General features: G+C 43.1%; 1 non-coding gene across 1 annotated transcript; it reads left to right on the forward strand.

Annotated features, from left to right (window-relative positions):
- The first annotated feature begins 1275 nt into the window (after positions 1 to 1275).
- On the forward strand, positions 1276 to 1413 carry LOC119924701. Its single transcript, XR_005449397.1, has one exon. It is a non-coding gene; the product is annotated as a small nucleolar RNA SNORA7 (small nucleolar RNA).
- Positions 1414 to 14257: the final 12844 nt, after the last annotated feature.

The following is a 14257-nucleotide window of genomic DNA, read 5'->3' on the forward strand; positions in this document are numbered from 1 at the left end:
TGCCCGATTGATAATAGCTGGAACTATTGGGGCATCTGAACTTGGCACAGTCCAAGAAAATGTGCAGATGGAATGGGCAGGGAATGTGTCTGTGATATTGTCTTCTGGTACTCTCCCAAGCACTTAGTACAGTACCCTGCATATGGTAAGTGCTAAATAAAAACAACCGATTGATCGATTGACTGTTTAAGTTACAACCACTGTCAGAAAAGGAGGAAACAGACTGTGCCGAGAAACTTGTATTTTTAGGACAACTTGATAAATTTAATTTAGGAATACAATTGGCGAATCCTCCTGGAACCCAAGAACATCAAACTCCACCTGCAAACAGCTAATGCTGGGGGGGGAACATTATCCCTAGGAATACTGAGGAGCAACCTAAAAATGTTTTGTTCACTGGGAAATCAACTAGAAAAGATCTGCACCCCCCAAAGCATGGGAGTCCCATCCGAATCAAGCTTCTCATTAGTGCCACCTGCCAACCAGCCTGGCTGAACAGACCCACTCAGTACAGCTGCCAGGAAGTAACTGAATGTTCCATGCAGAATGATTTCTGGAAACACAAGGTTATTTCATCTTTTATGCGAGAGCGTTGCATCCATGCCCTGAGCTGAATTCTAATGCTCCTTTGTCTCCCGCACACCTCCAAGAAGCTGCTGCTGAGTGATGTGATACAGCCTGAGTCCCTCAAGAGTCCTTAGTGGGGGTTATTCTTTAACCCCCAAAGCAACTGAGGGAGAGCTAAGGCAGAGCCACATATTGGTGGCTATTTCCCCCACCTACTTTGAATGTTTTTTTTTCCTTTTGGACTCACCCCTCCGAGACGAGACTCTAATTTTTAATTTGCATTTTGCCTCTTGTCGGGGCTGACGTTTCTTCTGAAAGCTGGGGGGAAATGAAGTAACTAAGTTGCTAGTGCTGAAGACCAAGTCTTCGTGCCCTAAGAGTGATGATATTTATTGAGTGTCCACTGAATGAATGAATCAGATTAAGCACCTAGGAAAATACAGTGTGCCTAGGGGAAAGAGCATGGGCCTGGGAGACAGGAGACATAGATTGTCATCCCAGCTCAGTTTCATGCCTGCTGTGTTACCTCGGGCCAGTCTCTTAACTTCTCTGTGATTCAGTTTCCTAGTCTGTACAGTGCAGAGTTACATCTCAGCTCTTCCCCCATTCCAATACCTAAAGCTTGAGCCCCATGTCCGCTGGAAACTGAATTTCAGAATACCCTAGTATTCTCTTCGTTTATTGATCTGGGAAGCAGTAGGTATGAGACTCCTCTTGGGATCACACCTGGAGAGTTTCCAGTACTCTACCAGTCTCGGCTACGGGAGGGAAAGTCAAGCAGAGGCCTACCCATTCCATTCCTAGCTTGGCCAGTGGCTAGCGAGTGGAAGGCAATCTGCTACAAGTTAAAACTCACCTGTGCTGAGCAGCAGCAGCAGGTGAGAGAGTCGAGGGTGGAGACTCAAGATTACTGCATTGAAGGAGGCAATGGTAAACCACTTCCGTGTTTTTACCAAGAAAACTGTATGGATACACTACCAGAATGATTGTGGATGGAGGTTTCATGGGCTTTCTGGGAAGGATGCATCCATGGAATTGCTCGGGGGCGGAAACAACTAGGCAGCAGAAGACAAGGTAAGGGACAGGACAGATGAAAACTGCATCAGTTAGTGAAAATTTCTTCAAGAGTGTGAATTTTTCTGTCTATCTGCAAGGCTGGTGATAATCACTTTATTGCAACACAGCACTGTGCAAATTGAAGACAAGTTTGCTCCCTCTCCACATCAGCCAAGCTAGCTGTCTTCCTCCCTTCAAGGCCCTACTGAAAGTTCACCTCCTCCAGGAGGCCTTCCCACACTGAACCCTCTCCTTCCTCTCCCCCTCCTCCGCCTCTCCATTCCCCCGGCCTTACCTCCTTCCCTTCCCCACAGCACCTGTATATATGTATATATGTTTGTACGTATTTATTACTCTATTTATTTATTTATTTTACTTGTATATATCTATTCTATTTATTTTATTTTGTTAATATGTGTGGTGTTATTCCCTGTCTCCCCCTTCTTGACAGTGAGCCCATTGTTGGGTAGGGACTGTCTCTATATGTTGCCAACTTGTACTTCCCAAGCGCTTAGTACAGTGCTCTGCACACAGTAAGTGCTCAATAAATACGATTGATTGATTCACTGCCATCAATCGCAATTTCTTTGTTTTGAGTAAAAGTCTGGAAACTTGGATTCTAATCCCAGCTCTGTCACTGACCTGCTGGTTTACTCAGGGAAAATCACTTACCATCTGTGGGTCAGAGTTTCCTCTATTACAAAATGGAATTATAATAGATTGGGAGCCCTGTGTGGGACAGAAATTGAATCCAAATCTGATCGTCTTGTATTCGCCCCAGGGTTTACCATAAAATAAATGTTGAAAGAATAGAGTGACTATTATTATTAAATACATTGTGTCATATTCATGACCCTTATTATTGTAAACTATTGTCAAACCTTTACCTATATAGTTTTCTGGGAAAATATTGATATTTATCTTACTACTTTAAGTTGCCAAGCTAAGAAACCTGTTGAGTAACACCTTACATTTATAGAATTCATTCATTCATTCATTCAATCATATTTATTGAGTGCTTACTATGTGCAGAGCACTGTACTAAACACTTGGGAAGTACAAGTTGGCAACATATAGAGACTGTCCCTACCCAACAGTGGGCTCACAGTCTAGAAGGGGGAGACAGAGAACAAAACAAAACATATTAACAAAATAAAATAAATAGAATAAATATGTACAAATAAAACAAATAAATAGAGTAATAAATACATACAAACATATATACATATATACAGGTGCTGTGGGGAGGGGAAGGAGGTAAGGCGGGGGGGGTGGGAAGGGGGAGGAGAAGACACTGTGTGTGCGCTATATTGTAATCATCATAATTATGGTGCTTGCTAAACACTTCCTATGTACCAAGCACTGCTCTGAGCTCTGCGGTAGATACAAGTTAATCAGGTTGGACATAGTCCCTGTCCCACATGGAGTCCCACACTCTTAATCCCCATTTTACAGATGAGGTAACTGAGTCACAAAGAAGTGAAGTGACTTGTCCAGGGTCACACAGCAGACATGTGGTGGAGCGGGGATTAGAACACAGTTCCTTCCGACTGCCAAGCCCATGCTCTATCCACTAAGCCACATTGCTTCTCTATACTGTGTGTATAAAACAGTTTGAATCTGTTCACACCTTTTTATGAATCAGGAATGGACCAGGATTATCAGGTCCGATTGACTGACGCATTGCCATACCAGAGTTAAATCACTTAGTCAAGCTCATATAGTTGGTCAGTGGGAAGTAGCATGGCCTAGTGGATAAAACATCCGTCTGGGTGTCAGAAGACCTGGATTCTAATCACACCTCCACTACTTGCTTGTTGTGTGACCTTGGGAAAATCACTTAACTTCTCTGTACCTGTTTCCTCAGCTGTAAAATGGGAATTCAATACCTGTTCTTCCTCCTGCTTGCACTGTGAGCCCCATGTGGGTCAGGGAATGTATCGAGCCTGACTAACCTGTCTCCATTCCAGCCCTTAGAACAGTGCTTGAGTGCTTGGCAAATGCCGTAAAACTTTACTGTGCTCTCTCAAACGATCAGTAAAGTGCCTTGCACACAGAAAGCACACAATAAATGCCATTCATTGATTTAGCATGCCCCACACTGTAGACAAGTAAAACGTTATGGGGTTCCAGTGTAGCCTGAATGGTCTTCCTTCTGAATAGCAACTTGAATGCCAAAATCATCATCATCCTCAACAGCATGTATTGTGCTCCTAATCCCGGTTCCACCACTTGTCAGCTGTGTAACTTTGGGCAAGTCACTTAACTTCTCTGGGCCTCAGTCACCTCACCTGTAAAATGGGGATTAAGACTGTGAGTCCCATGTGGGACAACCTGATTACCTTGTATCCCCCCCAGTGCTTGGAACAGTGCTTGGCACATAGTAAGTGCTTAACAAATGCCATGATTATTATTATTATTATTATTATTAATGAAGTGAATTTAAGTGTCAGGATAGGACAATTTGGGGTATAACACCCATCCCTCTTGGAACTTCCACTTTCTTCCAGGGAGAAACTTGAGTTGACTGTGTCATGTTGTTCTGTTTCTCCTGGAGCTGAACTCAGGAAGTGTCTTTGCAAATCGATCAATCGTATCTACCGAGTGCTTACTGTGTGCAGGGCACTGTATTAACCACTTGGGAGAGTACAATATAACAGAGTTGGAAGGCACATTACCTGCCCCCACCGAGTTTACAGTCTGGGGCGGGGAGGGGGGGAGACACATTAATGTTAATAAATTATGGATATGTAAATGTGTGTTGTGGGACTGAGGGACGGATGCAAGTCCAAGTACAAGGGTGACACCGAAGGGAGTGGGGAAGAGGAAATAATAAAATAATAATAATGTTGGTATTTGTTAAGCGCTTACTGTGTGCAAAGCACTGTTCTAAGCACTGGGGTAGATACAAGGTAATCAGGTTGTCCCACGAGGGGCTCACAGTCTTCATCCCCATTTTACAGATGAGGGAACTGAGGCCCAGTGAAGTGACTTGCCCAAAGTCACACAGCTGACAAGTGGTGGAACTGGGATTTGAACCCATGGCCTCTGACTCCAAAGCCCGTGCTGTTTCTACTGAGCCACGCTGGTTCTAGTCGGGGAAGACCTCTTGGAGGAGATGTGTCTTCAGTAAGGCTTTGAAGGTGCAGAGAGTGACAGCGTGGCTCAGTGGAGGGAGCATGGGCTTTGGAGTCAGAGGTCATGGGTTCAAATACCGGCTCCGCCAACTGTCAGCTATGTGACTTTGGGCAAGTCACTTCACTTCTCTGGGCCTCAGTTACCTCATCAGTAAAATGGGGATTAAGACTGGGAGCCCTCTGTGGGACAACCTGATCACCTTGTAACCACCCCAGCGCTTAGAACAGTGCTTTGTACATAGTAAGTACTTAATAAATATTATTATTATCATTATTATCTGTCGGATGTGAAGAGGGAGGGTGTTTCAGGCCAGAGGCAGGATGTAGGCAAGAGGTTGGAGGTGAGATAGTCTGAAAATGCTCTATCCAGGTGGCCTCCTACTTCATTTACTCATCCCAAAGCTAGAAAACCTTTGCCAGGCTTCATTCAGCCTGTAGCGAGCTGCTGAGAGAGATGAGTTTTTCCATCATTTTACAGTGAGATATATGTTTGACTGTGCAGGTGTGAATGAGCGAGAGCGGTACCCACTTGTCTGCTTTATGAGCTTGGGCAAGTCACTCAAGTTCTCTGTGTGTTTCCTCATCTGTAAAATGGAGGTTCAATACCTATCCTCCCTTCTATTTGACTCACATGGGATGGGCATTATGTCTGAAATGATTATATTGAATCTATCCCGGAACTAAGTAAATGGTTAGTATATAATAAGCATTTAATGAATATTAAGAGTATTATTATAATTATAGTTTTTACCCTTAGTTCCACTGCAACATGATTATGCATAGGGCACAGTCCTTTAATATAGGGCAAATTTGGTTTAATCTAATAACTGCTATTTCAAGTTAAGTCCACTGACATTTACATTTATTAAGTTCCTTGCTGAGACAGAATTAGAAGTGCACCAAACAACTCTGTTTTCAACTTTTTCCAAGTTTTGTTTTACCCAAGCTGAAATAGTCCAACCTACTAAGGAAAAAAGAAATATCTCTGGCCCAGATTCTATCAGGGCAATCAAAAATATCTGTGAGTACATCATTAGGTGTCTTGAATCCAATATTTAATCCAAAATGCAGCAGTCATGGAAAGCCATTTTCAAAGAGTTGGGGTGCGCAGAAACCCATCTTCAGATTGGGCCTATTTGTTTACAGAACCTGTTGAAAATGTGCTCTCCTCCTTTATAAGACTGTCAGATTTATGGGATTTGAGCCACTGTGCTGCAGAACGGACTCTCTGATAAGGACAGGTTGCACTACCCATTAAATGGTGGTGAGGCTACAAATCACTGCTGAATGGAGACCTTTATTTTCCTGGAGAAAATAATCCTGTCACAGAGATGAGAACAAATATCCCCTCCTCGTTCGTCTTCCAATTAAAATAGCATATTTTGAGAGATATGAACTCGGTTTTAGCAACGAACGTTATACATTTTGCTCCCCATTTTAAATAGACAACACGACTCTGTTCTTGGAATCCACAAATTAACGGGAAAACGGATCACTTAGAGAAGGCTAATGGGAGAGAGACCAAGGGTATTAAAGGGGTCGAGAGAAAAAATAAAAGATCTCCCAGGAAAGTCAAAGGGTTTTGGGATGTTTTGGCCTGGAGAAAAAAACACTGAGGCTCCATCTGACAATGTCCAGGTCTACAGAATCTCAGAGCACAACAATGGTTTCCTTTCAATTCTGGGCCCAAGTCAGATCAGTCTGAGAAAGACCCGAAGTACGGCCTAGTAGGAGTGGAAATGTGGGGAGGACGGAGTGTACTAACAGGCCTAAATAATGCGCATACTTAACAGAACACAAATGATTCAATAACAATTAAAAAATTATTATTGCACTTATTAAGTGCTACTGCATGCCAATCACTGTTCTAAAAACTGGGGTACATAAAAGTTAATCAGGTTAGACACTGTCCCTGTCCCATAAGGGGGGGGTCACAGTTTAAGTTGGGGGGGGGACCGGGATTAATAAAAATAATAATAATTGTGGTATTTGTTATGCAATACTATGTGCCAGGCACTGTACTAAGCTCTGGGGTAGATACAAGTACATTGAATTGGACACAGACCCTGTCCCATATGGGGCTCACAGTCGCAATCCCCATTTTACAGATGAGGTAACTGAAGTACAGAGAAGTGAAGTGATTTGCCCAAGGTCACACAGCAGGATTGAATTCCCATTTTATAGATGAGGAAACTGAAGTACCAAGAAGTTAAGCGACTTATTCAGGGTCACACAGCAGACACATAGTAGAACCGAGATTCTAACCCAGGTCCTCTGACACACAAGTCTATGCACTTTCCACTATGCCATGCTCCTTTTCAACAGTAAAACAGCAGCAGAACAGTCAGTGTTCTCAAAATCCGGGAGCCCAGCCCACTGTTGGGTAGGGACTGTCTCTATATGTTGCCAACTTGTACTTCCCAAGCGCTTAGTACAGTGCTCTGCACACAGTAAGCGCTCAATAAATATGACTGATTGATTTCTATGCTCCACGTGAGGAAGCAGGGTCATGGAAACGAATGTATCTGTCCTCCTGTCCCTCTGAATACATTCTGGGTTTCCCCAATCCTCGATAATAATGATGATGGTATTTGTTAAGCACTTACTATGTACAAAGCACTGTTCTAAGTGCTGGGGGCCTACAGGGTGATCAGGTTGTCCCACAGTGGTCTCACAGTCTTAATCCCCATTTTCCAGATGAGGTCACTGAGGCACAGAGAAGTTAAGTGACTTGCCCAAAGTCACCCAGCTGACAATTAGCTGACAAGCGCTTAGTACAGTGCTCTGCACACAGTAACTGCTCAGTAAATACAATTGAACGAAATAGCGGAGCCGGGATTTGAACCTCTGACTCCAAAGCCCGTGCTCTTTCCACTGAGCCATGATAACAATAATAATAATGATGATATTTGTTAAGCACTTACTATGTGCAAAGCACTGTTCTAAGCGCTGAGGGATACAAGGTAATCAAGGTTGTCCCACCTGGGGCTCACAATATTAATCCTCGTTTTCCAGATGAGGGAACTGAGGCACAGAGAAGTGAAGTGACTTGTCCAAAGTCACACTTCCGATAAGTGGTGGATTAGAACCCAAGACCTCTGACTCCCAAACCCGGGCTGTTTCCACTGAGCCACGTTAATACCCATTCCATTCCTAGCTCGGAAATTAGAAATTATTATAAATTCACCTACTTCTAGTCTAAATGCTGTGATAACTGGGGACTCAAATTAAAGCTACTGCATTTCAGGTCAAATTTGTTCTACTCACAGTAACATCTCTCCAGTCTTCAGGTGTGAAATTCTCTTTGGTTTATAATGGCCAGAGGATCTCAGGACCTAAGGGCAGGAAAGTAGTTGCTGTAAGTGTGACTCAGACCCATAAAATCAGCATCCTGCTATTAGCTTTTAAGTGGCAATATGAACTGTCAAGAACCTTGAATTTGTGAGCAAAAGCCTCCATGATCGAGATGGATATTATGGCTCAAATTTCCTTCTTTGTATTTTTCAAGATACTTGTCCTCTCTGTAGGGAATCAGAGAAGAGAAAATACTACGGAGGGAATGGCTGTTCTGTTGAACCGTGCAGGAATAATGACGGAATTTATATTTATACTGAAATTAGCAGGTGCTCTCAGCTAAACCAGCGTGGATCCTAACAGTGCCATTAGAGGTGGACAGAAACATTTTCTAGAGCACATTTGTGGGTGGAAACAGTAGTCAATCACATCAAACATGGCTTGGAGTGAGTATGGCAAGCACGATTATGAAGAATGAGTCGATCCTATTCTGATCCTCTTTGAACATTCTGGGCAAAGATTATGATTTCTGGGAAATAAAGGTAGATATACGCTAGCCAACAGCCATCTCAAAATACATATAATCTGTAGAAGCAACTGTTATGTTTTGAAACTAATGCCAGGTTACAATATCCCATAGTACATTCAAACGGGATAGTCAATCAGTCATATTTGAGTTCTTACAGTGGGTAGATTGCTTGGGAGAGGTCAGCATAACAGAATTGGTAGACACAGTCCCTGCCCATAATTAGCTTATAGTCTAGAGGGATACAGTCTTTACTTTTGATACCTTGGCAATTTGATGCATCACTGCCAGATGCCAAAAGAGATGAAGAGTTTATGGGCCTCTCCACTGGACATCGGCTAAAATTTGGAGATAGAGTATTGCATTATAAAGAAAGATTAATTTGTAGAGGTGACTGAAGAAGATCCTGATAGAGAGAAGAGTTCAAAGGTGTGAAGAGATGTTCAGCGGGGTTGGCCAGCTGAAAGCAAGAGTATGAAGATTTCTTTAAAAAAGCTGCTCAATCTAATCTTGTACAAATTCTTCACTAAAAAATTTGATAAATCTCTGCCAGAGCCAGCAGGTCAAACTCCACTTTCGCACACTTCAATCCCTTGTTTAGTCACTGTCATGAAATTAAATTTTGAGTTACTTTAACAAGGATTGAACAATAGTTTAGTGATGCCAAATATAAAATTATGCAACACAGATCAGGAAGCAGTATGGCCTAGTGGAAAGAGCACCTGGGTTCTAGTCACAGCTCCATCACTTATCTACTGTGAGACCTTGGGGGAGACATATAAGTTTTCTGTGCCTCGGTTATCTCATCTGTAAAATGGGTATTAAGAACATGAGCTCCATGAGGGACATGAATTATGTCCAATCTGATTCTCTTGTTTCTACCCCATCGGTTAATACAGTGACTGGCACTTAGTAAACCCTTAACAAATACCATAAAACAAAAGAAAATTAAGGAAAGGAATTTCACACCTTCCCAAAAGTTTTGGAATGGATCTCAATTGGCGACATGTTAATCTACAGGAAATTGTACCCCACGACGGAAACGTTCACAGTAGACTCATATTTTCAGGAATCCATTTTGGCTATAGCATGGGATATTATCTTAGATAATAGAGAAGCATATTTTCATTTTTCAGTAGCTGATTTAGAGCTAATATCTCCAAGTCAATAAAGTTAGCTAAATAAAAATTCCACTTGGCATTGTGCCTATTTTATAACTCTATCCCATGACACATCCTTGTTTTCCATTTAGGAAGCAAGTATAACTCCTTCAGCAGTGAGTTTAAGACCCTTATTACAGTTCTTCATTGTGGAAGGAAGGGTCTTTGGTGTGATACTCACTAATGGTAGAGATGCAGGATATTCATTTATCTATTAATTCAACTGTAGACATACCTACATGGATGGGTAATATCATTCCATTTTCCCTCAGTACCCCCCACTGGGGAGGAGGAAAATTAATTTAGGCTGGCCCAGCTTTTGAATTTATTTATGAAACTGACTTTGATTCATTACACTGCTCCAGCCTTCTAACACTCGGTTGCTGGAAAAATCAGTGAAATATCGTTTTTCATTTCCATCTTTGAGTAATTTATAATGTGTTAATGAGTTTACAATCAGTCCACCAATCAATGGTGTTTATTGAGCACTTACTGTATGCAGAGCACCATACTAAGCGCTTGAGAGAGTACAGTATAACAAATTTGGTTAAATGAGCTTAAAGTAATAATTATGGTATTTGCTAAGCACTTACCATGTGCCATGCACTGTTCTAAGCAATGTGGTAGAAACAAGGTTGGACATAGTTCCTGTCCCACACAGGGCTCACTGTCTTAATCCCCATTTTATAGATGATGTACCTGAGACACATAGAAGTTAAGTGACTTGCCCAAGATTACACAGCAAGCAAATGGAGGAGACAGGATTAGAACTCACATCCTCTGACTCCCAAGCCTGTGCTGTTGCCACTAAACCATGGAGACAGACTTTAATATAAATAAAAAAATTACTGATATGCCCCTTTTGGGTTTGGTTGGCCCAGCTCTGTCCAGCTGACAGGGGTTTAAGCTTTCATAGATCTGAGATGAGGAAAGAAATAGAGGATTGAATTCTGTCCTGAAAGGTCAAAGACCCTCGGAAAAGAAGATATACTTGGCATAGTGATAACCACAATGGTGATTATTTGTCCTTTTTCTGTAGGGCGACTCTTAAAGAGTCAGTGCAAAACAAAGCCCCGTCAAGGGATTTTCATCCCCCAACTTCTCCCTTCTATGAACTGCCTTTCGGTCATTTCAGTGCCTTTTATGGCCTCCCTCTGGTCTTTCCCCTCTCTAGTCCATACTTCACTCTGCAGCCAGGATAATTTTTCTGAAAAATGGTTCAGTCCATATCTCCCCTCTTTTCATAAACCCCCAGTGGCTGCCCATCCATCTCTGCGTCAAACAGAAACTCCCTACCATTATTTAGAGCACTCACTCAGCTCTTCTTCTTCTACTTTACCTCAGTGATCTCCTTTAAAACCCAGCCAGTACACTCTACTCCTCCAACACCAACTTCCTCTCTGTAGCTCGAATTTGTCTATCCCCTCACCCACCTCTTTCCCCAAACCTCTACTTGGGCCTGAAACACTCTCCCTCAGCACTCCCATAACAATTCGCTCTTCTCCTCACTTTCAAAACCCTCCAAAATTACATCTCCTCCAAAGGCCTTCCCAGACCAAACCCTAATCTATCCCACCTGCCCTCCCCTCACTGTCGACTATGCATTTGGCCATGTACCCCTTAAACACTTTGAATCTCACCCCATCCCCATAGCACCTATGTAAATCTCCTTATACTCTACTTCAGTGCTTAGAACAGTGCTTGGCACATAGTAAGCACTTAACAAATACCATCGTCATTATTATTATTTTCCCTATAATCTTCCCATTTTTTCTCCTTGGAACTGGTTCTGGTTTGATGTGGTAGGAAGGGCCTTGAAACGTCTAATAAAAATTAGTGTTTTAGTTTCTCAATAGATTTCAGTGATCCAGGTAATCCATTTCTCCCACTGTCACAGATAACTCACAGCCACATGACTGTCATTGGAGCAGTAGTGATAGTGTGGTATATGTTAAGAATTTACTATATGCCAAGCCCTGGGGCAGATAAAAGACGATCAGGTTGAATCCAGACCCTATTTCTCCTGGGGCTCACACTTGTGAGGCACGTGACAACACTTTGTCTAGTAATAATTGTGGTAGTTATTAAGCATATATTCTGTGCCATACATTGTGCTAAGCACTGGGGGTGATACACCACAATTAGATCAGACACAGTCCCTGTCCCAGAAGAGCCTCACACCTTAAGGGGGAGGGAGACTAGGTATTGAATCCCCATTTTACAGTTGAGGAATCTGAGGCACAGAGGAGTTCAATGACTCACCCAAGGTCACACAGCAGGCAAGGTCATACAGCACAGCAGGGATTAGTACTGGGTAATTAGAGTACCAGGCCCAGTCTCCTTCCATTAGACAATGTTTCATTCAGGGGGCTCTCCTTATCCAAGTTCTGGGGCAGTTCCTAGGTTAGAGATATAAGTTTGGATGGACCAATAATAATAATAATAATAATGATAATAATTGTGGTATTTTGTTAAGTACCTACTATGTGTCAGGCATTGTACTAAGCCCTGTGGGGTGGAATACAAGCAAATTGGGTTGAACACAGTCCCTGTCCCTCATGAGGCTCACAGTCTTAATCCCCATTTTACAGATGAGGAAAGTGAGGCACAGAGAAGTGAAATGATTTGCCCAAGGTCACCCAGCAGACAAGTGGCAGAGTCTGGGGTAGAGCGTAGGTCCTTCTGACAGTCTCATCTACCCTATTCCTGGCCCCTGTGGAGAGGCAGAGTTTTGTGCCATTCATATGTGGGATAATTCATTCATTCAATCATATTTATTGAGCGCTTACTGTGTGCAGAGCGTACTAAGGATAATCTTGCCTCCCCTCTTGGTAGAACCACCACGTGTCAGGAAAAAGGTGGAAAGTCAATGCAACAAGGCCCAAACCTGTGTATCGAACAGTCCTACATTACTGGCGGCCCCATCCCTTGCCAGTCATCCTCCTCGGCCACAGCCCGGCACCGCTAATTAGGAGAAGGGCACTGACGTCTTTGAAAACCCAGTTAGATTAGAAACCCGGAGCCCGCTGACAGCTGCCTGAGAGTACTTGGCACCAATTAGTCTCTGGCAGCAAGAAGCAGCAGCTAGCAGGTCTAATACTGTCCTGGGTAATGCATATGCAACTGCTCCTGCAACTTGTCACGGCTCTCTTCGCCCAGCTCCAGACCACCCTCCAAAATGGGATCCAGTGGCTGGCGATGAAAGGGGAGCCATCTTTGCTTCATCCGCTGTGTCACTGCCCAACAGAAAAAAGAAAAAAACCCTTTCCTTCGGCGGCTGAGGCGATCACCAGTAGAAACCTGTTACCGGTGGGATTCTGAAATGGCAGATTACCCCAGCCTGCTGCCGCTCACGGAAGCAAAGATGTCTTCATCTGTCCTCCTAGGAACAACAAAATGCTTTTGGCACTGGCATTGGGGAAAAAAAATTAAATCTAAGGTGCTAAATTCATTGAGTTCTTATTGGTTCGGATGTGTAATGATAGTTTAATGACAGCAAAGAGCCAGGTAATTAGAAGCCAGCAGCTATGATCATCCTTGTATACAGCTCCAGATAGCTTCTCAACACTCCCGAATCCTTGTTTGCTTTGTCTGAAGCTGAAATCCCACAAGGTCTACTAGCTACCAGCTGTCTAACTAACGAACTGCCAGCACTCTTCCTGAATGGGACTATCAGCTTCCAGGACAGCAGCCTTCTCCCCTGAGCTCTTCTGGGCTGTCTTCCTCAGTGTGATTGCTTTTATCTACCCTTTGCAGAAGCCTCTTCTAATCATATTGCTTCTTGCCTCCAAGGGTCAAATGGGAGACCACTGCTACCTAAACAAATGGGGAAGAAGTGTCACCTTTGGGGGGAAACTGATAAGCATTTGGCAGGCAGGACACTGTGAAGTACAAGAGCAAACAGCCAGCAATCTGCAAACACCATAAATATGTTACAATCTCAGCAGGGAGACGGGCAATATAGGCACCGAGAGGCCTTTGTTTAATGAGCTGTCAGAAAGCAGGCATGAAATTATGTTTGGAAACATGTGCAGGCTGCAGAGACATAGCTGGGGCACTATAAAACGCTTTCTCCCTTCTAGGTGGCTGTGGTGAGCATCTTATCAGTCTGAGAACTGTCACAGGATGAAAGCTCTCATTAGCAAGCTAATGGTGTTTGAAAGCTACACATTTTTCTCTCTCTTCTCCCGTTTTTGACTTAAATGGCTGAGAGAAAAACTTAACACACCTTTCCATGGGAGTTCTTGAATCCACAAATTAGGAGACGTGGCAAAACACAACCTCCCAGAAACACCTCTTGAAGACTCAACCAAAGAGTTAAAGATATAGCGTCCCTCTTCCGTCCGCTCAGTGTTTCTAATCCTGTGGAGATTCTGTTCATCTCGCGTAATGTACCTCCAGGTGGCATTTGATTTCAATCAGATCCATAAAAGAAAGCATAAATATAGCATTCATTGCTACGCAATAATACATTGCGTAGAGAAGCAGCGTGGCTCAGTGGAGAAGAGCCCGGGCTT

Source organism: Tachyglossus aculeatus, chromosome 2 (genome assembly GCF_015852505.1).
Source record: "Tachyglossus aculeatus isolate mTacAcu1 chromosome 2, mTacAcu1.pri, whole genome shotgun sequence".
NCBI lineage: Eukaryota > Metazoa > Chordata > Mammalia > Monotremata > Tachyglossidae > Tachyglossus > Tachyglossus aculeatus.